A 27,897-nucleotide genomic window follows, 5' to 3' on the forward strand; every position below is an offset into this window, starting at 1 on the left:
AACAATATAGTCTGTCATTAATGAAAGTGGGTCAAATTCTTGGGCTACACCTTGTGATAATATAATTCAGCAGGATTGGCATTGGGCCTAACAGTCTACATGTAAAGAAGAGCCATGAGGTGAGTATGAACTAGGTGATTCACAGAATCTTCATGCAGAGAACCTTGATAAATCTCTCTTATACTTCCACAGATCACAGACAAGTAAAATAGATTATGCCTTTTAAGGTTCTCTCAAGCCCATTATCACTGGGAATTTAGTATGCAAGTCTGTTATGGTTTGAATGTGAAGTGTGCCCACCAAAAGGCTTGATCATGCATTGAATACTTGGTCTTCAATTGGTGGCACTATTGGAAGGTGATTGTATTATAGGGGTGATAAACTCATCAATTGATTAATCCAGTGATGAGTTCATATCAAATGGGCTATTAAGTGGTGGAGCCTAACTGGAGGAAACAGGTCACTGGAGGAATGTCTTTGAAGGATATATATTGTCTCCAGCCTCCCTCTCCCCAGTTCCTGTCTTCCATGAGGTAAGCTGCTTTGCTGCCCCATGTACTCCCTGTCAATGATGTTTTGCCTTGCCTCAGGCCCAAAGCAATGGAGCCAGACAACTAAGGACTGAAACTGTGAGCCATAATAAATCTTTCCTTCTACAAGTTGATTCTCTCAATTATTTTGTCACAATCACAGGAAGTTGACTCACACAAAGCTTCATAAATATGTGATTTCATATCCTAAAATAAAAGGTGCTGGTAAGATTAGACCTTAGGTCAACAATTTTCCTCTAGCTCTGTGGCAGTTCTACCAGAATGCTTTCAGCAGTTCTTTGCACCCTAGTACTGACATTTTCTCATATTTTACTTCATACTCATAGTGATAGAAGAGATCATATTTGTTCAGATAAGAGAAAGAGGGGTAGGGAGATTTTTATAGTGGTGGTTACATTTGAGCTCAGCCTTTTTTTTTCTTTTATTATTCATATGTGCATACAAGGCTTGGATCATTTCTCCCCCCTGCCCCCACCCCCTCCCTTACGACCCACTCTGCCCCCTCCCTCTCTCCCTACCCCCTCAATACCCAGCAGAAACTATTTTGCCCTTATTTCTAATTTTGTTGTAGAGAGAGTATAAGCAATAATAGGAAGGAACAAGGGTTTCTGCTGGTTGAGATAAGGATAGCTATACAGGGCATTGACTCACATTAATTTCCTGTGCATGTGTGTTACCTTCTAGGTTAATTCTTTTTGATCTAACCTTTTCTCTAGTTCCTGGTCCCCTTTTCCTATTGGCCTCAGTTGCTTTTAAGGTATCTGCTTTAGTTTCTCTGCGTTAAGGGCAACAAATGCTAGCCAATTTTTTAGGTGTCTTACCTATCCTCACCCCTCCCTTGTGTGCTCTCGCTTTTATCATGTGCTCAAAGTCCATTTGACATTTGAGCTCAACCTTGAAGCATGTGGAGAATTTCTATAGAGATTTAGAAAAACAATATTCAAGAAAGAGGCAACAGTAGTACCAATGGCTTGAAAAATACAAGGTAATGGTTTTCAAACTTTATTGCACATCGTAATCACTGGGAGGACCTTTAGAACATGCAAATAAAAAGATTCCATTCTCAGAGATTCTCATTTAGTAGGTCTGGAGTGAGGTCCAAGAATTTGCCCTTTTCATAGACTCAGCAGTGACTCTGAAACAGGTAGCTTATGGACATTAGTCACACTAATCTCTGTAACCCTTGCCTATCACCTTGTTAAACAAATTCTTTTCATGTTGCTCATGTAATCTAAAATTATATATTTTTTATTTTCTTTCCTAGTAGAATGTAAACTCAAGAGAGTACTTGAGACTTACCATGTTTTATTGATGAAATTCCAGTGTCTAGAAAGGAATTAGCATATACTATCAGTATGTATTTGCATTAAAAAGTTTATTCATTCAATAGGCACTATCAGGTCTCTCCTAGTCTAATCTTTTCCTATTCCTCCATCTTTCAAAATTCCCTGGATTTTTTCTCTCAGAGAGACATTTTGTAGGCCAAAGTCATATCAAGATCTTAGGGTTTTTTTTTTTAACTGGTATATGCAATGCACCTCCGAGAAGAAGAATGCTTTGAGTCTTGTCAGCCTTGTATACCTTGAGTCAGATATTGAAAGAGTAAGATTTTGGATTAGGAGCAAGATAAAATGGAGTTTAGAGGAGTATTCTAGTGTCTTTTCATGATTGTTTTAGCAGGTATGTTTGAGGGGACTTTGGGGAGAAAAAGAATGATAAGGAGTGAACAATATTTAAACACAGTGCAATGCAATGTAAGCTGTTGAATTAATGGGGGAGCAGGGTGATAAAGAGTAACAGAGGGGGTTAATCTGAGTAAAGTGTGACATATATACATGTGAAACACCAATGTGAACCTCCTTCTTGAACACTCAATGTACACTTAAAAAATGAATGTCAAAAAGGTAAAATAGCTCCTGATCAGGAGCAGGTATAGGGGGAGGAGGAAGGGCATAAGGAGAGGGTGAAGGAAGGCAAATATGGTAGATGTATTTTGTATTCATGTATGAAAATAAAACAATGAAACTTGTTGAAACTGTTCTGAGAATCAGGGAGGGAGGATGAGGAGAATGGCAAAAGGAGTGAATAAAATTAAGATATATTATAAGCACATATAGAAGTGTCACAAAGCATCCCCCTGTACAAGTATTATATGCTAATAAATCTTAAAAATTACTTCTTTTTTGTAACTCTTTTTTTTAAATTTTATTCATAGGTGCATACAATGTTTGGGTCATTTCTCCCCCTTTCCCCCCGCCCCCTCCCTTACCCACCCCCACTCCCTCCTTTACCCCCCCTTTACCCCTCGCTACCAGGCAGAAACTATTTTGCCCTTATCTCTAATTTTGTTGAAGAGAGAATACAAGCAATAATAAGAAGGACCAAGGGTTTTTGCTAGTTGAGATAAGGATAGCTATACAGGGAGTTGACTTGCATTGCTTTCCTGTGAGTGTGTTACCTTCTAAATTAATTCTTCTTGAACTAACCTTTTCTCTAGTTCCTGGTTCCCTTCTCCTATTGGTCTCTGTCACTTTAAAGTACCTGCTTTAGTTTCTCTGCATTGAGGGCAACAAATACTATCTAGAAAAACAGCCCTCAAAAGGTCTTTTCTAGGGAAGATGGACCTAACTGGGGTGCCACAATTGCCAATCCAGATATTGGGTACACTGAAATAATAGAAGGGAGACTAAATATGAATTGTGTGGACCTTCAACTTGGACAGGAGCCAAAGATTGAATGAAAGAACCGTATCTCTATCTTTCAGTTTGTAAGTGGTTTTCATTTCACACTGATGTTCAGAACCTGCCTTCCATTCAGAAATCTGTCCTTTCAAATTCCTGGGACTTATTTGTCATTTTCTTACATGCCATAAGCAGTTGTGTCTATTGTTGCATTGTCCTGTTGACATAACATAATCTATTGTGACAGATGCAACTATGGTATCTTAGTGACTCGTAAATGGGAGACGACAGAAAGTTGGATTCTGAGGAAGTGTGATGGCTCATGCCTTTGCTGACAGAATCTTAATGACCAGATGTGATTTCAAGCCCTCATTTGTGTGCTGAAGTTTTAGTGGAAGGATTTAGACTTTTACTGGGGTAGTAAGTTTAGCAACACAGAGTAAGAACTGGCTGAAGGCACTATTGGGACCTGGGAGCCTGCCGTCAAGATGTTTACCAAAATACTAATAGTCGTAGCTAATGTTTGCATAGCACTTCCTCTATACCAAGCACCATTTCTAATATATATTAGCTTATTTCATCTTCACAATCTTGTGAGGCAGGCAAAATTAGACTTATAGGGCATATAGGAAACTGATGTAAGGCAGGAGGGTAAATGAATTGTCCAAAGTCACAAAAGAGTGGTAGAGCACATGCTACAGCTCAAGTCTGGAGTGAAATCTAGGCTCTTAGTAATGATTATCCTATTTTTGGTGACCTTAGAGATAAGTGAGTTACAGTAATAGTAGTAAGAATAACAACTACAATAACTACCATTATCTTATGCTGTGACCCATGCTAAGTATTTTAAGTATATTATCTCATTTAACCCTCTCAGTAGTTTTATGAAATAAACACCATCTCAGAGAATGTATATGCTGTCAGCAAGATGTTGTAGTTAGGAAGTAGGACAGCCAAGACTTGAATCCAGTTTTCTCCAAACACAGTTCCTCACAAATAAAAAAATCAAACTCTCATACCACAAGGTCATGTGTTAGTGTATTTATAAGGCCAATATGTAACTATTTCCTTTCTGACAAGGTAGTTGAAATCTTAGCTCACTCTCGTGCTGTGTTGTAGAAGTGGAGACTCAGAACTTACACATTGAACATTTCATTCCACCCATCTTAAGTAGCAGTCGGAGTGACACCCAGGCTCTGTGGGAGAAACTTCTGTCAGAAGATAACTGAGGCAGGCCTTCTCTCTCCTTTATACACCTGCAATTTGACCTTCACTGTTCTTCATATACTAATATAACCCTTCCACTGGCTATAAATATTACTTCGAATTGGTTCTTTTGCTGTAAGGGAGTAGGGCAAACTGATGTCTCCTATTTCATCTCATCTCTGTTATGATTTTTAAAAGTTGGTCATAATTAGGGGCTCAGGCTGTGAGCAGGGTTTAACATCCTAGCCTTGTCCAAGGTTAAGGTCGAGGTAGTGATGAGGATAAGACCAAACTCTTTGACTCACAGGGGAGTTACACCCTTATTTTAATTGTATTGCCTTTTAACTAGCCAGTTCCTAGTGAGGCAGCAGAGACTTCAATTTTCTGGTCTTTGTGCCATTTGCAATGCAATTCAAATTGTTCAATACAGTTTTCCTGCTCCACATGCTGCCATATATTTGAGTTCCCTGCTACTTCTACCCCTCTGTGAAGTGTGCAGTGAAATGAACCTGTTTTATTTCCCTCACACACAGTAGTCAGTGATTCCCTGTTGGTGCAGTGAGACAAGACAAGGGTAGGGCACCCTAGCCACCTGCCTATTGGGATCTGGTCTTCATAAATCCTTTTGACCCCAACCCCAAGTCACCCAAGTGACCTGGTAACATCTGAAGAAGGCTTACTAAAGTTAGAGACCACCCACCTTCCCTAGCCCCAACACAGCAATATTGCCCAATCTATCAGGAGGGGAAGTTAGCTCAGTTGGAAATTTCTGTCTGCATGCCCCCTGCTTCTGTTTCTAATCACTTTCCTTTGGCATTAGGAAAGCTGCACTTCAATGTCAGTGGACCCCTTAACCAACTGAGGATGGGCTTTGAGAAGGGCTGTCTTGGTTTTATGAAGAGACAGCAGTATCTTCTTGCATTCACTACAAAATTAAGGTCAGAGATTTTATAGAAAAAAAAGTCTTTTAAGCCTTAAAAAAAGGTATCAAATTTCCATTATCGCTTCTGCTACAGCAGTACATAATACCTCATACTTGGAAGACTGATGACAGAAGGAAATACATTGTGCAGGAGGTAATCCCAAGAGGACAGGTGAGGAAAATGACAAGTCTGTCCTGAAAAGAAATGCATCTGTTGTCAGCTTTTATAGAGAAACAGCACTCTCCTCTCTTGGATTTTTCTTCCTGCTGCATAGCTTGCATTCCACACTCTGTGTAGGGTTTTGTGTCTAAGCCAGTGAGTTTCAAGTGATGGGAAAGTTCTCTGTGTATTTGAGGGATGGGTGGTCAGAGGGAGTAATGTGAGGACAAAAGTATATCAAAAAAGGACAGGGGCATGTGTGATTTGGAAAAAAAATCAATACTCTTCACAAAAGTAAAATTTGACAACCCTTTCTTGCCTGATGGAAATCAGTAGCACACACAGTAGCTTCCTTATATGAATGATTCTCAGATGATTGAATGGCAAGCCTCCCTAAGAGGATTTATCACAACAAAGAGAAAGGTATGTTTTATGTTTATCAAAAGAGGCTAGAAGTAAAAAAGGATTGAGAAAATCAGCTTTATCTTTTAGGCCTTTCTTGGCCAGGGTTTTTCCCTCTGACTGGTGGAGCTTTGAGTTCAACTGTGTCCTGCACAGCAGAAGGAGGGTAGAGATCCTCTCTGATAGTACCTTGCCCTCTTTAAGAGCAGAGCGCAGGGATTCTTCATTCATAAGTGTTTATCTCCCATTGCTTTTTCACTCTCTCTGTTGGCTTCGATTGCTTCTGTCTTGTTTACTATTCTTGTTAGTTGTTGAATTCCATTATTGTACACATGGTAACTGTAGGTTTTCTGTCTTTGTGTCTTAGTGTATACCTGCTTGTCTCTGTTTTTCTCTGGGTTTTTTGGTCTTTATTACTCTTCTATACACACCCTTACATAAAAATCCCCACTAAATTTTCTAGTTAATCCAGATATTTTATCCAGCATGAGAGAGAATGATGATGTTTCAATTTTTAGTATCACCTATTTAGTCCTTTGCTTTCCCAAACATAAGATTGCTTAATCCAAGGGTTGGCAAACTGAGACTCCTCTCTATGCCAAGTCTGGCCCTGCTTTTATAAATAAAGTTTTATAAGCTATATACCCTTTGACCTTTTACAGAAATGTTTGCTCTTTCCTTTGTGACCAATGGTGAATGAGGAATATATTAAAATGTGGAATTCTAGAAAAGATCACCACCCATTCAGTTTATATGTAATATATGTTATATTTTCATTTCAACAAGCAGACAATTATTATCAGGCAAATTTGGAAAGGGCTGCAAATGTACACATTGTATAGATAAGGAATCTGAGTTTAGAGATTTCCAACTGATCGTATGTGTCTGTAAATATAGAAAAGGTCCTATTTTAGAAACAGCTATAAACTTTTATTTGTTCAAAATCCGGAAAGAGTATATTCTACCTGTGCAACACTGTCTTTTATCTGAGAGCTGTTGTGATTTAACACCTTGCTATTCAAAGTGTGGTCCATAGACCAGACACCAATCATACAGAAATTATCCAGGAGCCCATTAGAAGTACAGAGTCTCAGGCCCCATTCTGCACCTAGTGAATCAGAATCTGTACTTTAACATGATTCCCATCAATGCATACACATCAATGTTTTAGAAACACTGATCTGGGATAAAGAATACTAGCCTTGTCCCTAACCATGGGGTGGGTTCTTGAGTATGTCCACCTGGGTTTAGTATGCATTGGTAAAGAGAACATATGTCTTGAAATTGAAGTGGTACTTCATTAAAACTCTTGGTCTACTTACTTACTAGCAACATGACTTTGGCCACGATGATTCACTTCTTAGTATTGTTTCCTCATCTGCAACAGGGAGAGAATAACACCCACTCCCCATGAATATGAATTTCTGTGGGATAATGCATGTAAAGTGTCTGGCAGAAGCTAGATGTACAATGCATATCCATTTTCTTTCCTCACTCTTGGTCTCCTCAAGTATAATATAAGGGGAAAGACAATAATACCTGCACAATATTTACTAAGGTTATCATGAAAATTGTGTATTTGAAACTGCTTTGCAAACCACAATCAGCATACAAATGGAGGGTGGTATAGCTACTAGTTCTGAAAGTGCGTCAACTCCACTACGGTTATTAGTGACAACCAAAATAATAGCAGTGCAATCCCCCTGACAGGCTCCACAGCCATCTTTGGCTTGATGAGAATGTGGAACAGAGACAACCAACACCAATAAAATTCATGAGCCAGCTTTGTTACAACCTACGGCTTCCTTACATTAGCTAGATTTTGCCTAATGTTTGTTAGCTATTGCATTTTGTCAAAAGGCAATCTGGATACAGGATACAGAGAAAATGATGCCATATTCTAGGAAGCCCAGTCTTACTATCAATGCTAGAAAATTGAAGCGGCAGCACCTGGGGCAAAGGGAAGGAAACAGCAATCAGAGCTTCTAGCAGCTGGGAATAATAAAACAACTCCTGAGATATTTATATGTAATTAGCATCAGTAAACAAATCTCTAGCCACCTTCCTCTGTCACCAAGGCAATATGGACAGGACAGAGGTAAGACTGTTTTTCTGTGTACTTACAAATATGATCTTCTCACACTGCTATAGTTTGTGACATAGGGATATGGAGATGATTTTTTTATCAAGTACGTATATGTGCCAGGCATTGTGCTACATTCTTTACATTAATCTTTTTAATCACTCCTCAGAATAATCCTATGAAAGACAGAAGTATTATTATTGTCATTCACAATTTATATATTTGAAAAGTGAGACTTAGCGGTGTTGCATGGCATTATCAAGGTTTAACAGTTTCTACACAGTGATGCCTGAATTCAAATCCAGAGTTTTAAAAAATTTCAGATCACATGCTCATTGATCACATGCTCCCTGACTCCTATTTTCCCAGGTTTATTGTCTTTATTTCCTTCATTATGTTTCTGATTTCCCAGAGTCTGAGGAGGGAGTTGTTTTCCCATGGCCTATCCTCAGTCAGAGCAGCTTTCTTTTCTATGGAGTATATTCATTATGACTTATTTCCTTTCTGTGTAGCTATCCAATGCAGCCTTGCATGTGAGGCAAATGCTTGACTTTGATGAAATCTATTCTGCCCATTTGAACTATGTATGCAATAAGTTGGTAAGGGATAGAAAGCAAAGGATTTGTGTGTGTGTATAGGGGGTGGGAAATGGGAAGGAATCAGTGCAATTGTCCAAAATAATAGGCTTTAGGATAAACATAATGGGGTTGTATACACTTATTGTTCTTTGTCTTTGGTCCTCAAAGTTGAGGAGTTAGTGACCATAAAGTACGAATCATATCCTCTCTTTGCCTCAGATGTCTCTTGAGGCTCTTCCAGGTACAAACTTCCATGCTACCATCTATTTACCTAAGACTCTGTCTATACTAATTGTCTGCTGTGTGCCAAGTGCTGTGCAGTGAACTTTGTCTTTGTAATTGCTGCTTTTACTGCTGCATTGCAGATGGTGAGATTAGAGTGGGTTATTAATCTCTCCCAGAGTAGACCTTTATAGATATTTAATGTGGTGTGTACAGCTTTTGCCAACTTCCTTTGGTCTTTCTGTCTGCCAAGTTTGGACCACTATTGCTTAGACTGCTTATTCTTCAGCAGGGTCAATGTTATCTGTTTTTCTAGGTAGTTTAGCTTTCCCTTGGTGTGAACTAATGTCACATTCTCCTTTTTCTGAATTAAAATTGTTTCTCTAATTTAGCCTTCTTCGATGAGTGCTCATGAGACCACCATCTCACAATCATCTACAATTGTTGACATGCAGATTCTTACATCCCACCACAAACTTAAGGAAATAGAATATCTAAAAGTTGGGCCTTGGAATCTGCATTCTCACCACACTGACTTTAGAGAATCCTTGCCTTAATTGTTTTCCTTCTTCCATTCCAGAAAGACACTTGGATTCTCTTTTATCTTATTGTTTGCTACTTCCGAGCAGTTTACTGTCTCCAGGAGATGCTTGAGAGGATCTTTTATGCCCAGGAGTTAACCGCTAGTCAATTAAGAGAAATACTTTGAAGCTATCAAGGTAATTAAAGCAAATGTATATCACCTATGCTCTGAGGAGTGCAAGGGCAGTTAAGAGGAAAATGTGTGGACAGTGCCTCCTGCATGTCCCATAAGTAGATTTGAATGCCAGTTTATAACCCATTCACTAACAGCATGTCTCTCATTTCAACCTCAGGTGCATGGGCTTATCAGTGGGGTGGTTTTCTACATCCCAGTTCATCAGCTCCATTGAACTGTGGAGACACTTATACCTCCCAAATAACCTTAAAACACCTGGCCCCAAAATGCATAGCTATGAAAGGGAAATTGATTTCAATTTCTAAGTGAAATGTCTAAAGGTTGCCAGTGTACCGTTTGGGAGCAGAATAATGTTATTTTGGGACATATCTTGGCTTCTGAGGTCATGTGAAAATATGCATAATGAGATGCTGAAAAATAATAATCTCATAAGGGAAAGGTTCCAAGTTGTGGAGATGGTCTGCAGACATTTAATTTAGCTTTATGCACTTAAAAATCATCATTCACTTTCACTTGAAGTTACTGGCCTTAAAAATGTCTAGTGGTGGATACATAGACAGAAGTCCAAATATTAATTAAATGAGAAAAATCCAAATGAACAGTTAACCTAAGGAATTACTTTATCACAGGTAACCCTATTACTCATAATTCAAACTGGTTTAATTTTGAGAGTGGAAAGGGGAACTATTAATCAAGCCAGAACAATAGGCATATATTGATAATGTAAGTAAACCTTACTTGTATGCCTTTACCAGCCACATTCTGCCCTATACTCTCCTTTCCTATTGCAGTCAGTATTCTGGGATTCAGAAACACAAATAGATTTTGGGAGAAGATAAATAGAAAATCAGTCTTTTGTTTATCCTTTGTTCTGAATGATAAGACAGCTGCTTTTCTTTTTCTTTCTTTTTTTTTTTTTGTTTTTGATCAAATGTGAACACTGGGAATATGATGCAGGTGACTAGATCACCATCCACCATGGCAACAGTCAGTGTTTTTTAGGTGATAACAGCCAAGTGAAAAGTTATGTATATCACTCTATTTGAGACCATCTGCTAAGTAGTTCCATTACAAAAAATAAGCTTAGATTGTATGTGGGCCATTTAAGCTCAAATTTGGTTTCAGGATTTGAAGTCAAGTTCATCTCAGGAAGACTCCTTGGACTTCACTTACTTTACTGCATTATTTCAGACACCTAATAACACTTTCACACATGTTCTCACAGCATGAGAGCTCATCCACCGTGGAGAGCTCATCCACCGTGGGCATGCCCATGTAATTTAGGGAGTTGAATTGAATTTAGGGAGTTGCTTGATACGAGCCATCTTCCTGATTCAGATTCTTCCTTATTCTTCATTGCCTTTTCCAGTGTCTTCCCTGTGCATGAGATCTTCAACTTTCAGCAAGCTGGCTCATGATTTTTTAACAAATGAGTATCTCTTATAGAGGATGTAGTTGAAGTGGTTACTGTATTCAAATTCAAGGTTAAATTACCCCTCATATAGCCTCAATGCCACACTGTAAATACCTTCTATACTTCTGTGTTCTGACTTCCAGAGGTCCTTAGAGGACCCTTCAGTCTCTGTGTCACTAAGCTATGTGGAGGTTGCCCAAGATTTAGTTGCCTTTTATAGAGTATCATTTTCAGAGGTTGATAGTGATCTTCCAGGAGTTGATGTGCAAGGAGTATTTATTATTGATTTCTTGTCTCCAGAGCTCCGGCTACTCTGAGGACATGAACTAAGGTTTTTCAGATGTTTTGTAACTCCCAATTATCCCCTTTCTTTCCCATACCATCTCTAAGGAGTAGCCTAAGGTTGCTAGGTGATTAGGCTATTGCTTTGCCTCTTTACAATCCATGGTCTGGTCAGTATTGTCCCTGCTCTTCTGGTAGGCACTGGAAAACACAAAAGTTGTGTCACAGTAGCGTAATATATTGGAGGTTAAGTATACTAAAGAGCTTAGCTTCTCTAACCCCTAGTTCTGCAGTCGGTACACTTCCCTTGTTGAGCTCAATTTTGGCTTTGGAATTAGAAGGTGAGGAGTTGGTTTGAAGTAAATTAATCCTAAGAATACCTATCTGCTTTAATTCTTTTTCTACTATAATACTTCTCTTTTTGTCATCTCTCCCACAACCAGCCATAAACCTTACATTGAATGCCACACTTTCTTGTCAGGATTTTGCTCAGAGAATTGCCTCTTGCTTGCTTCTGTTTTCCACAGCCACAAATGGGAGTTTCATAGCCCTTCTCTCTTCCCAAAGTTAATAAAATAAAGGATAGATATCCACTAGCACACATACATACCTCTTAAATTCACATTGACATGCAAAGACTGCTACTCAATACTTTATTTCTCCCATTAGATTTCACCTTCTCTCAGCACTTGCAGAAATCCCATTGTGCCCTGTATTACTGTACCTGTCTCCTCAATTAAATAGTTAGTTCCTAGAAGTGGGGCCAATAGCATAGCTATCTCTATGTCTCTAATCCTGCCAATAATGTCTGACACACAGAGGTAGCCAAATAAGTTTGCTGAAATGAAATTTAAGGCATCTATTACAGACCAGCATAATGCTTGGTACCAGTGACTTCACAAACAGCATATGTCCTTCATTATGAATTCGCTCCTTAATTTTTCTAGAAAATAAGTATTGGCTACCTACAATGTCCTAGGCATTAAAGAAATAGTGGGGATTTTAAGTCATTTTTGTTTATAGGGCTATAACACATATAAAATAAATATTATATCATATTTTTGGTTACCCTCTTCTTTACACTCACATAGCAACTTCAACTGAAATGAGTCCAACTGCAAGTGCAAACCTATAATACTTTCCTCCAACATTATCCATTTCTGGAGCCCCAACACTCTCTTATATACCAGCTCTGATGTCTGCCCATATTTCCTACCACATACCAATAATAGAGAACTATTTTGAGTGGGAGACATGAAATTAAGGAAGGCTTTCTGCAGGAGATGGCATTTGCAGAACAGACTTAAAACTAAAGGGAAAGGACAACCCCGAAAGAGACATTAATAGGAACAAAGATACAAATAATGTAGGAAAGTGGTTTGCTAAGTTTAATTGGAATTAGCTAGTAGGTACAGATTCTGTATTTGAAAAAAGATTCTGACACCATTTTCATCCCCAGAGATTTTAGTACTTTTCTCCATACTCTTTCCTGACAATATGTCAATTTCCTTCTTCTCTCCCTAATCAAGCTAGGTCCATTGACAGAGACACAGTACAATTCTCATGTCTTTTCAAAAGAGTTCTTGACTAAAGCCTTTCCTTGTTCTGAACTCTGATCTAAAACTGTGCAGCCGTATCAGACAATTGGAGACTGTTCTTTTAACTATCTTATTATAGGCAGTGAAAATTATAGGTTGAAGAAATTCTGTCTTCTCTGAGTTTCATGCAACACTTTTTACAGTAGTGCCCTACACATTCATTAGATATTTACTTAGTTGATTTGTCTAATGCAGTCGGCTGACCTTAACCAGTACTTTATTGTTGGTTGCAATGGAGAGTTTGAGGTACTAAGTAGATGAGCAATCATAAAAACTGTAGCAATGGAAATTGGGCATGATAAAAAGGTAATGAATGGAAGCAGTCTCTTACATATTTTCTGGCTTGAGCCAAGGCCTGAGTAGTTCATGATGGATTTAGAACATTTTTATAAAAGGATTCCTGGCAAGCAGAAATCATCTATCTCTGTAGTAGTAATTTTCCCATTTTTCCCTATTAGAGTTGTTAGAGCCAGGAAGCTATGCCAAGTTTGTGTGTGTGTGTGTGTGTGTGTGTGTGTGTTTATGTGTGTGCACACATGCACACATACTTGTCTTTCCTTAGTGAATGAGTGCTAACGAAAGTGCAGTCTTTATATAATCTTTCATTGTAATTTCTGGCATCAACAAAATTCACATTCAGGATCTCATGTCTTGCTTTTGACCATTTTGTTTGATATTAACTTTGGGAATGAGAGTTCCTTTGGCCTATCTGAAATTTGGTGTTTATCAATTTGGGGGGTGTATATGTGGGCTTTTATTGAAGGGAAAGAAAGGATTCTGAATCAGAGTTTTCAATCACTGAAGGAAATCCATGGCGATTCTTTTAATTTTTTTCACTAAGGTCTGAAAGGCTGAACACCTTTAATATCTTTCTATTCCTGAAGCACAATATCCCTTAGAGGTTTGAGAGTTGTTTTTAGAATCAAGGTCAGGTTTTATCCACCAATGTCAAAATTTCTAGGTATTTATTTTTGGTATAGGAAAGTCTGAATTCATAGAGAAACCCTTAAGCCTGGTGTTATGGAACAAATAAGATATACTCTGCTTTTCTATAATTCAGAATATAAATTTAGACCCAGAGAAAAACTTATCTGTCTCTCAAAATCCCCACAAAAACAAAATTTCATTGTACATTGATGTTTTCTATATCCATTAAATTGATATTATGTGATAGGATTTCTTCTAATGACCTCATGATTCTTATTTCAGACAAGACAGAAATTTTGAGTTGCTTCTATTATCAGGCACAGAACCAAAGCAGAAATTATTCAATTTCACATCCCAATGACCCTATAAATGTTTGGTAAGACTTTGTGATCAGACTGGCACCTACTTTGAAACTCTTGGGGGAGAAATAATAGAAGATCCCTATCTTTGAAACTTTCTCAAACCAAGGTCACTCTTAGACTGGGTGGTATCCTTAGTAGTGAACTCTAAAATAAGGATTTGAGTGCAGATGTTTTATTTGAATAGTGATATTAGTATGCACATTTAGAAAACTAGACTTGAGAGAGAAAAGGAAAGGAAACTGATACAGAATGTGTTAAAATGTGCATGATATTAAAGCAGGTGACTGAGATTCTGTGCAACTAGGAAACTATGGGACTCTGTAGTACATGTGTCAGAACCATCCCATTTTATGGGGTAGGGAATATGAGCAATTTCTCTTCAAACATCTATTCACCTTTGGCACAGTGCTGCTCTGGAGAGTACTAACTTCCTGTACCTTCTAGAGGACTGAGAGAAAGTCCTCAAGTGAAGAACTACATGGTCTTTCAGTAGTACACCATTTGTGGATATAGTATGTATGCTGAGAAGATTTGGATGGGAAGCCAATCATTTGTGTTAAAAATTAAATATCAAGTTCTTGGGAATCAAGAGGTACATATATCAAATATTTTGAAAACAACCTAAGTATGAAGTATTTATTAAGAGAGGGTTTACAATCCAACTCTGCTGTCTAGAAAATGTGAGCATCTCTATTTCTTTATCTACAAAATCAGGATAATCATGTTAACCTCATGGTACCTGTCCTGATTAAATCAAATAGTATGTGTTACTGTGTTACTATTCATGCCTAATGAATTGAAAAGATAAGTGTTGTAAAGACAGGAAAGATAACTGTGTGAACTAGGAAAGTTAAGAAATTTGGTTAGAAGATGATTTGAATTGAGCCTTGGAGAATGGGCAGGAACTAAATGGCATGACAATTAAGCCTGCCCTCCAGAATGCATCAACCCTTAAAAACAAATTTGATAACTGAAAAAATAGCATATTTATAAAGATTCAATAGTTAGTTATCTCCCAAAGTGAACCAGCACTAAGTATTTCTGTGTATGCTTTTAAATAATCATTTTCACTGTTAAAAAGGTGGTTAATATAGTAGTAATTACTATTCTTTGTCATAATCTCGTTTTGAACAAATGGAAATATGCTGTGTTTTATTTAAGTTAAACAACAGACTTTGACTTTAGTTAGACAATTACATGTGAGTAGAGGTAGAGACACATGTTGAGAGCATGTGTCTCTTCAACATGGTTGTGTTTAGTTGCTAGCACTCAACTCTGCAACCCTCTCTTTGATTGTCAACAAGATTGTAGAATCAGATGCTGATATGGAAGTCTAATAATTAGCCATTGTTTGGAAAACTGCAGTTATGGAGAGTCACCTGGACCTATCATGCCTTTTGCATGTGTGAAAAATAAAGAAACCATTGTTGTTAGGAACAACTAGCAGTTAAAAAGTTATTTATTATTGCAACATAGCCTACCTTATCTCACAATAAACACCAAAGAAATACTGTTTTTACCCTGATGTAGATAACTTTCATCCAAAGAAACCTAAAAGTTATTTCTATCTTATGTGACTGCACTGATTCATTCATTTAATCTCTCAATGGCATGAATTCTGAGTGTTTGACACAATGTCATCTTCATAGTGCATTAAGTATATCCTGCATTTAAATAAAAACCTTTTCCTACAATTGATTCTGCAATGAAAAAAAAACAGAAATACTTTTCTGAGTTCATTTTTATCATATCTGCCACATAGTAGGTACCCAAGAAATGTTTTCTCAGTTTGATAAGCAATGAGATAGACTCATTCTAAGGAATCTGACTAATCTAGAGCAGAATGATCTTTAGAAGAATTGTGGTATCAATAAAATTTGTAACATTGCAGGAGTGACATCTGCAGAAAGGTAGAAGTACTAATGTTTGTCCCCTGACAGAAACATGAAAAAATACCCAATAATATTTGGGTCAAAATAACTTTATGAAGACTCTAGAGTTTACTTAGGAGGTTGTAATACCTCAGATAGGCATGAAACTGAGAAATCTGAAATTGGAAAGGGAAATCTCACTTTACCTATGTCTATTCCTGCCCCATGCAGACGTAGCTCACCACTGAGAGTGATCCATTTGCCACATGGTTTCTGTATTGGGGCAAAAAGTGAGTGAAGCAAACATGGGACATTCATAGGCTTTCAGGTTACTACCTGAAAGACTTGGTCACTGACTCTTACCTCATTCAGAGTGCTAATGCAGCCTCCACGGTTAGACTTCCTGGAGGCAGCTTAATAAAAAAGAAATGAGGCAGGGATTCTGAACTGCAGGAATGAGAGAAATTGTACAATTCTGAGACATCTTTTTGAAGAAAGAGAAAGAAGTGGAACTTGCACCCAGCATTCTAGTAGTCTCCCAGGGGAAAAAGTTTACTGACCCTCAGCAACCAGCATGGCACTGCAGGGTTGTATGAAGGTGTACAACTCAGAGACTTTTCCTTTAAGAAGTGGGAGAAGTGTAAATTTTACCTAGCCTCCCTGCATTCCAGTCACTTCCCTACAGAAATAGGATATGCAACTCTCAGCAGCTTTCAAGATTTTATAAGATTGAGAAAAGGTATACAACTCTGAGACTTCTCCTTCAAGAAGAGAGGGAAGTGGAGTTTGTATGCCAAATATCAGTTTTGCATTCAATGCAATGCCCTAGAGAAAAAGTATGAAAGGTTTATAGTGGTCTGCATGGCATTTCAAGATTGTGAGAAGGTGCACAGACATGACACTTCTCCCCCAGGAGCAAAAGAAAAGATTGGGGGTATGCACATCCACAGGAAATATTTGAAAACCTCCTAGGATTTCTATCTGGACTGATTGGCGAAGGTGTTCCTGTCTAAACTAATCAATACAGATTGCTACATGCTTCTTTAAATGTGTAAACACCAATTCAAAGCTACAAAGACATGAGGAATCAGAGTATTATGACACCATCCAAGGAGCAAATTAAATCTCTAGTAACTGATCCTAAACAAGTAGAAATCTATTAATTGCCTGGAAAAGGACATGAAATAATAATTTATTTTTATTTTATTTTATTTTATTTTTATTCATATGTGCATACAATGTTTGGGTCATTTCTCCTCCCTCCCCTTACCCCCTCCCTTACCCCCGTCCCTTCCCCCTCCCTCTCCCCCACACCCCCTTGATACCCGGCAGAAACTATTTTGCTCTTATCTCTAATTTTGTTGTAGAGAGAGTATAAGCAATAATAGGAAGGACCAAGGGTTTTTGCTAGTTGAGATAAGGATAGCTATACAGGGAGTTGATGGTTTCATTTTGGTGTTTTCATACATGCACATAATGTACTTTGATAAAATTCATCTCCATTACTTTTTCTTATCATCCTCCACCCTTTTAAAAACAATTTTAATGGGTTTCATTATTCGATTTTCATATCTACATATAAAGTACTTATATAAAAGAAGCTCAGTGAGCTATAAGAAAGTAACTAAACAAAATCAAGAAAATGATACATAAACAATATAATATCAATAGAGGTAAAAACCATAAAAAATAACCAAGCAGAACTTCTGGAGCTAAAGAATGCACTAAATTGATTAATTCAATAGGGAGCTTTAATAGCAGATTTTTTTTTTGTTTATTCATGTGTGCATACAATGTTTGGGTCATTTTTCCCCCCTACCTCCTTCCCCCTTCCTTTCCCCCAGGCCCCTCCCTTCCCCCCTCCCCCGCCTCCTCCCTCTCCCCCCCATTCCCTTGCTTCCAGGCAGAAACTGTTCTGCCCTTATCTCTAATTTTGTTGAACAGAGAGTATAAACAATAATACGAAGGACAAAGCGTTTTTGCTAGTTGAGATAAGGATACTATACAGGGAGATTCCTAGCATTTGTTCCATGTATAAATGTGTTACATTCTAAGTTGATTCTTCTTGAACTGACCTTTTCTCTACTTCTTGATCCCCTTCTCCTATTGGGCTCTGTCGCTTTAAAGTTTCTGCATTAGTTCCTTTGCATTGAGGACATCAAATGCTATCATGTTTTTTTGGGTGTCTTACCTATCCTCATACCTCCCGTGTGTGCTCTCGCCTTATCATGTGACCAAAGTCCAGTCCCTTTGCTGTATTTGCCCTTGATCTAAAGTCCACATACGAGGGAAAACATGTGATTATTGGTCTTCTGAGCATGGCTAACCTCGCTCAGGATGATGTTCCCCAGTTCCAGCCATTTACTTGCGAATGATAAGATTTCATTCTTCTTCATGGCTGAGTAGAATTCCATTGTGTATAAATACCACATTTTCTTAATCCATTCATCAGTAATGGGGCATCTTGGCTGTTTCCATAACTTGGCTATTGTGAATAGCGCTGCAATTGATAAAGCAGAAGAAAGAATCACCTAACTTGAAGATAGGTCATTTAATTATCTAACTAGAGAAACAGGGCTGGTGGAGTGGCTCAAGTAGTAGATTTCCTGCCTAGCAAGTGTGAGTCCCTGAGTTCAAACCCCAGTCCTCCCAAATAAAATAAAATAACTAGAGAAACAAAAATTTGAAAGTGATAAAAGTTTATGAAACTTGTGGTTCACAATTAAGTGAATTAATATGTACATGATAAAAATTTCAAAAAAGAAAGAGATAAAGGTCCATGATGCTTATTTGAAGAAATAATGGCTGAAAACATACCAAATCTTGGAAAGGAATGGATAACTAAATTCATGAAGCACAAAAACACGATGAAGAAGAATCAAAGAAGTTTATACCTAGACACATTATAAACAAGTTTTCAAAAGTTAAAGACAGAGAATACTGAAAGCAGCAAGAGAAAAATGACTTATCAAGTACAAAGTGGCTCTTATAATAAGACTATTGGTGAATTTCTCAGCTAAAATCTTGCAAGCAGAAAAGACAGGGATTATGTATTCAAAGTGTTGAAAGAAAAAAACCTGCCAGAGAAAACTGCACTTGGCAAATCTGTCCTTCTAAAATGAAGAAGAGATAGACTTTCCCAGACAAATGAAAGCTGAGAACATCATTACCATTAGATATACTTTACAAGAAATGCCAATGTAAATTCTTCAAGTAGATATTAAATGATACTAAACAGCAACATGAAATTACAGGAAAAGTATTAAACTCATGGGTAAAGATAAATATATAAACAAATAATACTGTAATGCTGGTAAATACATCACTATTTTTCTCTTTTTTATTTCTATAAATTTTAACTCTACACATTTATGGGGTACAGTATTAAGGTTTAGTGCATGTATACAATGTGCAATGGTCAAATGAGGGTACTTAACATTTCCCTCTCCTTAAACAATTTAAAATTTTTTTTGATTAATATGTATAATTGTACATGTTTATGTGGTGTTGTGTGATAATTTATTACATGTATAAAATATATAATGTAAAAATCATTACTCTTGTATTTCATACTCTTAATCATTGTTCTAGTGATTCATAAAATGTATGTTATTGTGAACTACAGTCATCCCACTGTACTAAAGAACACTAGAGCTTATTTTTACCTAACTTTGTTTTTGTATCTATTATTCAACATCCCTTTATTCCCTCCTATTCCCACCTTTCTCAGCCTCTAGTAGTCTCTATTGTATATTCTGATAAACAGTTTTAAATATCTACATGTGAGACAGAACATGTATTCATCTTGTGTCTGACTTAGTTTTGTTTAACATAATGACCTTTACTTCCATCCATTTTCTGAAAATGATATCATTCTTTTTAAGGCTAAAGGATATTACATTATTATTATTCTATATTTTATCTATTGATAGGCACATAGTTTGATTCTGTATCTTATCTATTGTTAATAGTATAACAATAAGCATGGGAATGAAGATGTCTCTGATATACTGGTATCATTTATTTGGATATATTTACCCATGTGATGGTTAATCATGATTTTCAATTTGATTGGACTGATAAATTCCAAGTAGATTACTAAAGCATTCCTCTGACGTTGTCTGTGAGGTCATTTCCAGAGAGGATTAACTAAGGGATGAATATCCACCATGAATGTGGGTGGTACTATCCAATTTCCTAAGAACCCAGATGGAATATAAGGGAGAAAATGAGAGAGAGAGAGCTAGTGCAGGCATTCTCTCTCTGCTTCCATGATGTGAGCTGCTCTGATCCACCATGCCCTCCCCGCCATGATGGACTGAACCATCTGAAACCATGAACCAAAATAAATCTTTCTAGCATTAAGTTGTTTTGTAAGGTATATTTTGTACATCAATGAAAAAGGTAAGTAACACACCCAGAATAGTGATAACTGGATCATGTAGCAGTTTTATTTTTAGGTTTTTGAGGAATCTCCATAACAGCTGTACTAATTTGTGTTCTCATAAACAGTGTATGGGTTCCCTTGTCTCCAATTTTATAATTGGTCTTCCATATTCTTGGTTCTGAATTCATGAATTCAACTAACCACAGATCAGAATTATTCACAAAATAATGACACATGGTTGGGGGTGTGGTTTAAGTGGTAGAGTGCTTGCCTAGTGTGTGCAAGACTCTGCGTTTAATCTTCAGTACTGCAAAAAACAAAACAAAACAAAGCACAATTGTATTTGTGCTGAATTAGTATATCCTTTTCAGTCATTATTCTATGAACAATGTAGTATGACAGCCACCTACATAGCATTTATATTGTATTAATTATTATAAGAAATCTAGAAATAAAGTACATAGGGGGATTTGCATAAGTAATAAGCAAAAATTATGACTTTTTAATAAGGGACTTGAGCATCCATGAATTTTGGTGTCCTTCTGATACCAAGGAATGACTGTAGTATAAAAGTTAAAGACAACAAAGGTTAGGAAACCTGTAATTATAAAAAAATGTGTTAAGGAATCCACAATGACATAAAATGTGGGGTAATTGTTAGCTTAAAATGAACTTTTCTAAGTATAAGATTTTTTTATATGCCTTATAGTAGCCTTACACAAAAATTCTTATGCTGACAAAATAAAAAGGGAAAAGAATCAAAGAATATCATTATGAAAATCAATGAGTGGGGAGATAGGAGTGGAAAAGAGAAAGACACAGGGAGAATAATCTTGAAACACAATGAGTCTGTGTAGGAAGATAGTCAAACATAATACATTGTAGACTATTGAATAATATGGGAGCAGGGTAGTAGAGAAAGAAAGTAACAGAGGAGGGTGATCTGATTAAAGCATGATATAATATACATTTCTGAAACCCCAGGGCAAAACAACTTTGAACAGTTAATATTCACTTAAAACATACAGGAGAGTAAGAAACTCTAAAAACTCTACCAAGACTGTTAGAACTGATAAACACTGTCAGTAAAGTTGCAGCATACAAAATAAATGTACAAAATTAGTTGCATTTCTAAACAACAACCTATGCGAAAATAATCAAGGAAACAATCCAATTCATAATGGCTACAAAAGAAAAAAATAAGAATAAACAAAGGAAGTGAAAAGCTTGTACACGGAAAGCCACAAAACATTAACATAAGAAATTAAAAGACGCATGAATAAATGGAAAAACATCTTGCATTCATGGATTGAAAGACAAATGTCCATAGTGTACAAGGTGAGCTACATATTTAATGAAATACCCATCAAAATCTCACTGGCATTTTTATAGGACTAGAAGAAAAACCTAAAATTCACATGAACCACAAAAGAGCCAAGATAACCAATGAATTTAGAAATCTTAAACCAGGTCAAACTATCATAAGAAAGGGAACAAAGTAGAATGAAGAAAATTAGAAGAGACAAACCAATTGGGGTTACAATTGGAAATATCACAAGGAAATTCCCCACATAGCTACCTGTATTTCAAACTAGCAAAAATGTCATATTTTTCTTTTTATATTTTCTCTTTTTCCTTCTACAAAATTGGAGAACAGGAGGGTGGAACAAGTCCTGCCCAGGAAGAGAGTTGGCATTGGTGGGAGCGGGGAGGAGGTGGGGAAAGGGGTAAGAGAGTAAATATGGTACAAAAAATGAGTACATATATATGTAAATGCAAAAACTATAGCTGTTGAAATTATTCCAGGAATTGAGGTGGGTGATAAAGGAGAATAGTGGAGGGGGTGAATTCAAGTATGATGTATTTGATCCATTGTAAGAACCTTTGTGAATGCCACAATGTACCCCCACCCAGTACAACAATAAGGGGGAAAAAAAAAGAAGAACAAATCTTGGGGCATGACACATCCTGATTATAAAATACACTACAATGCTATAGTAACTTAAACAGTATGGTATTATCATACAGACAAGACATATAGACCAATGGAATAGAAATGAATCTATGCAGTTTGATCAACTGATTTTCAACAGAAGTATCAAGAATACACAATAAGAGAATGTAGTCTTTTCAACAAATGGTACTGAGAAAATTGGATATCCATATGCAAGAAAAAGACAGACTCTTACTTTATACCATATAGAAAAATCAACTCTAAATGGATTCACAACCTAAAGACCTGAAATTGTAAAAGTCTTAGAGAATAACTTTGACTTTGGTCTTGGCAATTATTTCTAGGACATGACATCAAAAGCAAAAATGGACTATATCAACCTAAAAAGCTTCTGTGCATCAAAGGAAACAACAGAATAAAAGGCAACACAGAGAATGTGAGAAAATATTAGCAGACTTTATATCTAATAAGGATTTAATTTTAAAATTATAAAAGAAACTCCTACGACTCAATTGCAAAAAATGAAACAATCAAATTAAACTTCAATATACATTTCTCCAAAGACATATGAATGCCCAACAGGTATGAAAAGTTGCCCAATATGATTATCAGGGAAATGCAAATCAAATGTAAAATGAGTTTTGTCTCACATCTATTAATATAGCTATTATCAAAAAAAAAAAAACAAGTTTCAGCCAGATTGCAGAGAATTTGTACATGCTTGGTGGTAATAATAAGTGGCATAGCAGCTATGGAGGCTATTAAAAAATTAAAAAAATAGAACTACCATGTGGCTGAGCAATCCTACTTCTGTGCATATACCCTTAAGAATTGAAATCAGAGTTTCCAAGAGACATCTGCACCCCATGTCTATTGCAGCATTATTCACAATACTCAAAGATTATTATTTAGCCCTAAAAAGAAGGAAATCTTGCCATTCACAATGATGTGGATTAACCTAGAAGACATTATGCTAAATGACATAAACCACTCACAAAATAAGAAAAGCAGTGGGGAGGGAAAGATGGGGAAATATCGATTAATGGGTGCTAAGTTATAGTTAGATAGAAGCAAGAATCTCTGGTGTGCTATTGCACAGTAGGATGACTATAGATAAAAAATTTGTACTGTAGGCTTCAAAAAGCTAGAAGAAATGATCTTAAAAGTTTTCACCATAAAGAAATTATAAATGATTGAGGCGATAGATGTTTATCTTGTTTTAAACATTATACACTATAAACACATATCATAAGATTACATGTAACCCCATCGAATATTTTATGTACCACTTAAAATAAATTCATTTTAAATAACAGGGGTCAAATACTGCACGATTTCATTTATATGAGGTATCTGTAATAATCAGGCTCATAGAAGCAGAAGATATACAAGTGGTTGAGAAGGCCTTATTGGTGGTGACAATTTTTGTTGTTGTTCAATAGGTATGATATTTCAGTTATTCTACATGAATAAATGCTTGAGATCTGGTGTAACTCATTGTGCCTGTAGTTAAGAATATGGTATTGTGTACTTTAAAATTGTTAAGGGAGTATATTACTCCCTTAAAAGTTAAATTCTTTTACCACACAAATAAAGGTAAAGGGGCTCAGGGATAGACTGTGGTCAGTGGTAGGTGAATACTTAACATGCATGAAGCCCTGGGTTCAATCCCAAACACAAGGAAACTTTAGGAAGTGTTGGATACTTCTATTGCCTCAATTATGGTTATGGTATCACTGCTGTTTTCTTATGTTCCTACTGATCATATTATACAGATTAAATACATTCAGTTTTTTCCATATCAATTGTAAATCAATAAAGCTGTAAATTAGAGCATTGCAACCTCTCCTTTATTATCTATTCCTTGTGTTATCCTCTCCTGTCCTTTATTCTCTGCCAATTAGCAAGTATTTACACACTGCCCTATGTCCCTCTAATTAGGAAAGTCAGTTGACCAATTTAAAACAGTAGGGTGGAAATGACATTATAGGGTCAGAATATAGACAATTCTGTCTAGAATGACAGAATTTTATTATGTTAAGGTTGAGCAATGGCTCTCTAACTGTAGTACCTGAATTAGCAGCTTATGCATCACCTGAAAACTTGATAGAAATCTAAGTTCTTGGACCCTACCACAGTCCTACCGAGTCAAACATTCTGGTGACAGAGGATAACCATATTTCTATTATTTTAATTGTTAATAAAGCAATATGTATTTAACAAGATCTCCAGGTGACAGTGATGTGCTGAACTTTGAGCACTTAAGGTATAATATGGAATCTTTATTTTACAACTTCATGTAAAATGTTATATGAATGTTATGGGTAATGATTTTATGTTTCAAAACTTTTCAGTCTGCCGCCAATATTTTCACTATTCATGCAAGAACTTGCCTATGTGATCAGTATGTTTATTCATTTCAAGACATTGTCCTGTATACTTCTAGAGTAGGTAGAATAGAATACAGACTAGTGGGCATTATTTTAGGACTGCTAGGAAGGTATGAAGACTTAGATTTACTGTTAAATTCCCTGATGTTTCATTATTAGAGATTCATTTGCTAGTTTCCTATGAAAATGTTAAATAGTGTTTAGCAGAGTATACTTTAAACCAGTATCAACTAGCACTCTGCCAAGAACAAGACCCCAAAGGAATGGCCACATGAGCCATCTAGAAATAGGAGATAGAGCTAAAGACTTACATTACTAGTTGCAAAATGCCAATCCCATCAGTGAATGAGTGCCATAGCTAATGATATTGTTGTTTCTCACTCACTGTGAGTCTGAGAATCCAAATCAAAGTTCTGTTACAGACATTCTTCTTATAGATCTCATTTGCCAGTATTTTAAAATAATACTTCCAGTCCCTTTGCAAACTTTTAATAGATTCAAAATGCAGAGTTACAAAGAAGTGTTTATACTCCAATAACCAAAAATCTTATGAATCCTAGAAAGTAATGAGAAAGTATAGTGCAGGTTTTCTAGGAATGGACAAAATGTCATTTGAAATTGCATTTCCACATCCTGTGATGAGTGATTCCCAAACCACATGCTCAACTCTGTTCACAGGTCATCAGTAGAAGGCAAATTAAAGTCAAAAAGAAACTTTTGAAGTTCCAGGGACTAAATGAAGCTGGCATGCCCCTTAGACTACAGTTAAATGTTTCCAGCAGACAAATGCTATCATTTTGACAGTACAGGTATACAGCATATAATTGAACAGAATATGGTTATGTATTTGCCTCCCTCTCAAATGCTTCAACATTTACCACTTACAATTTCCAATGACTTTCAGCCATATGTACATTTCTAAATATAAGGAAATATTTATTTTGACTATTTGGTGAAGTTCATTGCAGAAAGTCCTCATGGAAATTTTTATCTGAATGTTTTATAGAATGCTAATGCCAAAAATCCTTCATAATTCTAAGCATAGCACACCAGCTCTATTCAAGTCCAGAGATATATACATGATAGGCATTCAGTTTGCTAGCTTACTTTGATAAATGTGGCTGAATGCAATACCCTTCTATGTATTTTTCTTTTTAGCCTAGCACAAGGAAATGCTAGAGCAACCAAAATTGGTGTCAGACAGCAAAACAAGTGATAAAGACTAAATAAAAAAATGTTATTAATTAAAATGTTTAGCTTTAAATTTAGAAAAACAAACTACCTTCTGGATAAAAGCCTTATGTTCCTTGATCATCTGCTTCTGGGAAGGCTTAGGTGAAGTTAAGGACATCTAACATAGGTCATTTGTCTCCTGGCTAGTAGCTGACCAAATATTGGAATAAATCAACCCAGCAATAGCAGCTGTGCTATCATAATCCCAGCTTTGGGCATAGTCATTTACCAGAGCTCTGTCACTTCAAAGTGTGCAAAGTCCCTTTTCCTTTGATGAAGATGGGCTAAGGTAGCTGTTGTAGAGAGGTTTGCTTCACATTTTTTTCTCTACAGATACATCCTGCAGCTGAATACGGGTGGGGACTAAATTCCTCTAAGAGACATCAATTTTATTCTCAGCAATCAGTGTTGTTGCCAAAGTCCAGAGTCTAACTCTGGGGTCCAATGAAGGCTGGATTTTGAGCTCTCAATCACACTTAAGTTCCTGGCCTCTGTTGCCCATTGATTGCAGGTATTTTTTTCTGACTTTGTGAATTTGAAAAGTCTTTAGGAAAAAAACAAAACAAAAGAAAAGTTCTCAGTGGGTGATTATAGTAAGCCACATGAAAGCATCAGTACTGCATAATTTATTCCTTTTAGTCTATATGTAAAATAACTTGAGGTCTTTGGATGAAATACTTCCTCTTATTTCATATGCTCATAAAAGACAGTGTCTTTTAGGAGTCTCAAGGCCTAACTGCCGAATATGTAGGTCAACGTACAATCCATCTATTGCTTTCAGGTGTGGTTTTTAGTACCTTAAAACACTGGCTTTCTCACCCATATTGACACATGAAATGACTAGAAACTGTTTCTGATATTCATAAAGTCCATCTCCAGACATTTATTACTTGGTTGGGAAGAACAGCTAGAGTCTCTGTGATTTTATTTGGTCCAGCCAGGCAAGTCAAAGCTTGCAATTCAGAGCCAATAGCACCATACATACTGATGGAAAAACATAACAGAAAGCAGTCAAATATCCATAATCCAACATTTAGCTTGCAGTGTCATTATCACCTACCTCTTGTCATACTGAAGGTCCTTTGTCTCAAGATGTAGCAAAATCCATGTACCACCTACTTGAGATGAAACACTAGTGCTAACCACGTCATTTGAACTCTGAATTCTACTGAACAGTTTTTGGAAGAAGAAGCAATATTCAAAGATAGTGTTGAGACAGTTGTATTAAAGGAAGAAGGCAACTAGCCATTTTATTTCTGGCAGAATAGCGTCTTCTTCAACAATTCTAATATTTCTCATTGGAGGGACTGGTCAAGAGGCTCCATTAAATCAAAGCAATAGTACATGAGTTTTTTGTAATGCATTGAAAATTTTGTGGGTTTCCATATTTCTAAGTAGACCTGACATAAAATGAGCTTTTGCGGTGACTGGTAAGCTCCCATTCCACTGGGTGTATTTTACTCAGCCAGAAACTCAACAGGAAAACTCCATGAGACTGTTACTGGGTGTGGGGTTAACTATAATAAGTGTTATCCAGCTCTCAATTAGAACCTGGATATGCCCCCGCCTGGAAAACTCTCCTTTATTTCTGGGGGAAAAAAGCAATCGGAACATGAGAGAGAAACTTTCTTTAGCTTTTTTTGGGAAAAAGAAACTCATCAGTTTCAACTTGATCTGTTATTTCCATTGCCCCATGAGCAAGCAATTTAAAATGGTAAAAGCTAACTGACAATCGAATCTATAAAAAAAATCACACTCTGGCATGGGTTCAAAACTATTTGGAAAAGAGGGAGACATGGAAACAAAGAAGGTACACATTTTTGGAATTTGCAAAATTACTTTATCTTTTTCTCAGCCATCTTGGGAATGATAAAAAGTCCCAGACAAGTTGCTAGCTCCAGACACTCAGCCCTTTTTGAAGGGGAAGAATAAAGTGTGATATGATTAACTTGTGTC

The sequence above is a fragment of the Castor canadensis genome, chromosome X, assembly GCF_047511655.1.
Source record: "Castor canadensis chromosome X, mCasCan1.hap1v2, whole genome shotgun sequence".
Classification (NCBI taxonomy): domain Eukaryota; kingdom Metazoa; phylum Chordata; class Mammalia; order Rodentia; family Castoridae; genus Castor; species Castor canadensis.